The sequence below is a fragment of the Neovison vison genome, chromosome 6, assembly GCF_020171115.1.
Source record: "Neovison vison isolate M4711 chromosome 6, ASM_NN_V1, whole genome shotgun sequence".
Classification (NCBI taxonomy): domain Eukaryota; kingdom Metazoa; phylum Chordata; class Mammalia; order Carnivora; family Mustelidae; genus Neogale; species Neogale vison.
In genome coordinates this window covers 166,559,328-166,562,659 of record NC_058096.1, presented here as the reverse complement: position 1 = coordinate 166,562,659, position 3,332 = coordinate 166,559,328, and positions in this window count along the sequence as shown.

Sequence of the window (3,332 nt, the reverse complement as noted above, 5' to 3'; positions counted from 1 at the left end):
AGGATTTTGATGGATTCCTGTCTCACATCGAGGTCTTTCATCCATTTGGAGTCTATTTTTGCATGTGGTGTAAGGAAATGGTCCAGTTTCATTCTTCTGCATGTGGCTGTCCCATTTTCCCAGCACCATTTGTTGAAGAGACTGTCTTTTTTCCACTGGACATTCTTTCCTGCTTTGTCAAAGATTAGTTGACCATAGAGTTGAAGGTCCATTTCTGGGCTCTCTATTCTGTTCCGTGGATCTATGTGTCTGTTTTTGTGCCAGTACCATACTGTCTTGATGATTACAGCTTTGTAACAGAGCTTGAAGTCTGCAGTTGTGATGCTGCCAACTTTGTTTTTCTTTTTCAACATTCCTTTGGCTATTCAGGGTCTTCTCTGGTTCCATATAAAATTTAGGATTATTTGTTCCATTTCTTCAAAAAAAATGGATGGTATTTTGATAGGGATTGCATTGAATATGTAGATTGCTTTATGTAGCATAGACATTTTCACAATATTTGTTCTTATCTGTGAGCATAGAACATTTTTCCATTTCTTTGTGTCTTCCTTAATTTCTTACTCAATTTCATGAGTTCTTTGTAGTTTTCTAAGTACAGATTCTTTGCCTCTTTGGTTAGGTTTATTCCTAGGTATTTATGGTTTTGGGTGCTATTATAAATGGGATCAACTCCTTAATTTGGGGGCAGTATTTCCTAAAATTTAAAAAAATACTCTTCACTCAGTATTGACATTGTTAGGGGACAGATGCAGTTCATACTCTCCTTTTGTGACTGTCTTTGCAAGGAGACCAAAGAAATGGGAGGAGTAGTTGCCTCCTGGGAGTGTGACTAGGTTTTTAGAGAACAGTAGATGAAGACTGACTTGCCACTGTATACTCTTTTTTTAAAAAATATTTTATTTATTTATTTGACAAAGAGAGAGATCACAAGTAGTCAGAGAGGCAGGCAGAGAGAGAGAGGGGAAGCAGGTTCCCTGCTGAACAGAGAGCCTGATGCGGGACTTGATTTCAGGACCCTGTGATCATGACCTGAGCCTAAGGCAGAAGCTTAACCCACTGAGCCATCCAGGTGTCCCTCCACTGTATACTCTTTGCGGTCGCCCACCTCCAAAATGGTCCCCAACTATCTCTGCCTCCTGGTACTCAACATTGTACTGGGGTTGGGGGTGCCACCAACAGAATATGGCAGAAATCATGGTATGTCATTTCTGAGATTTCATTTGATGAGAGAAAAAAACTCTCTAAAGGCCTGATATATAAGGGAAGCCATCTTAGATTTCTTTCTAAGTCAGCATGACTATATAAATTTCGTTTAAACCAAAGGCCTGATTTATGTCCCACCAAGCATACACTGTGTACCTGAGTAGCCTAAAGGAAAACCATCTGGTCCTTAATATATGGATCAGTGCTCCAACTCCCTGCATTCCATGATGTTAAAACTTGTGATTCTTGCTTCTATGCTAATCTATAATCTTTTGATCGTTTATGAGATCAAAAAAGTATAAAACCCTATGAAAACTGTTCATTCTCTGGGACATTTTCTTTCTGTGAAGAGCATGTTTCCTGGGCAGCTGTCCTAACTTGGGCTTGAATAAAGCTCTCGTACTTTTAAAAATTCTAAAATGTTTGCTCTTTGTGCATCAGCACAATTGCAGAAGACCCTCTGGCTTCTGTCTTTGTTGCTGTCTCTTCCCAACACCTCCTGCCAGTAGCCACTTGAGTGAGCTGGGGGCTAGGCTTCAGTCCCTGAAGCCTTGACTGGGGCTAGAGGATCTGCTCTAAGTTCACTAAGTGGTTTTTGGCAAGAGGAATGAGAGAGAGGGAGGGAAAAAGAAACTGTGATCAAGGCAGAACTTAACCAGGGAAAATGGGAGTTCTGAAATTCCAGGATGATCCAGGGATATCGTTGTTCTATTGTCACTTGGTGGAAAACAATCAAATTGGTTCATCATTTGGAACCTCGTGGGTCCCCCTAGATTTGCAACAGACAGCTGCCAAATCAACTTCCCTGTATTGTATTTTAATAATGACTGTGTTAAAATGTTTAACACTATCAATTATGCCATTTTTGATGGGGTGTAGCAAGATCAGCTTCCTAGTTTGAGATCTGCTCTTTGATAGGTGTGACTTTGGATAAGATACCCTCTCTGGACCTGTATATCATGTCTCTGAAGTAAGGTTTAGGTTGTTCTCTAATGTCTCCTAATGTCTATATGAGTCTGGGAATTTATTCAAGGGTGTGGGGGTAGTAGAAAGAGCTCCAACTCAGAGTCCGTCCAGGTTTCTAAACCACCAGATATTTACTGGATTTGCTATTTGAGTTTAATCATCTATAAAACAGGTATAATAATATTTATAATGAAAAGCCCATATATTCATTCAATCAGTGTTTGTTGATCCCTTGGGATTCTGGGCTGAACAATCAACTTCCTGTCCTCAGAGAGATTACCTTATGTAATAGTTTCTTTTTTTTTAATATAAGTTTTATTTATTTATTTGATAGAGAGAGGGAGATCACTAGTAGGCAGAGAGGCAGGCGGGGGGTGTGGGTGTGTGTGTGTGGAAGCAGGCCCCCTGCTGAGCAGAGAGCCAGATTCCGGCCTCCATCCTAGGACTCTGAGATCATGACCTGAGCTGTAGGCAGAGGCTTAACCCACTGAGCCACCCAGGTGGCCTGTAATAGTTTCTTATTGCTGCTGTAACAATTTACCACAAACTTAGTGGCTTAAAACGATACAAATTTATTATCTGTACAGTTCTGGAGGACAGAAGTCTGAAACGGTTCTCACGGTGAAGTCAAGGTGCCTCTGGTTTGTCTGATGTTTCTTGTGGTTGCGTTGACGTTATACTGTGCATTTTTAGCAATTTTGTGACAATACCACAGAAGTGAGGTGGACTTCTGGGTTTATCAGATCAGTGGGTACACGATGTCGTTCTGTCTTATAATTGGTGAACTTAACCTTGATCGTTTGGTTAAGGTAGTGGTTGCTAGGATTCTCCATGGTAAAGTTATTATTTCTTTTTTTCTAATTACTAAATATTTTAGGGGAGATACTTTGAGACTGTGCAGATAGGCTTTTTTTGCTTAAACTTTTGCCTAGGCTTTTATTTTCTCCGTTTGAAGTATATTTTACCGTCTCAAGTAATAGAAAGCCATTGTTACCCTCAGGTGAGCCTATTGGCAAGGGTAAAGGAGCGTATAGTCGGGCGCCCCGCGAGCAGCCCGTTGCCCTGGAGATTGGGGTCCTTCTTCTGTGGGCGCCGCCATCTTGTGGCGCCAGCCCGGGCCCAATGAGCGGCTGCACAGTGGCCGGAGGCGGGGCGGCGGCAGC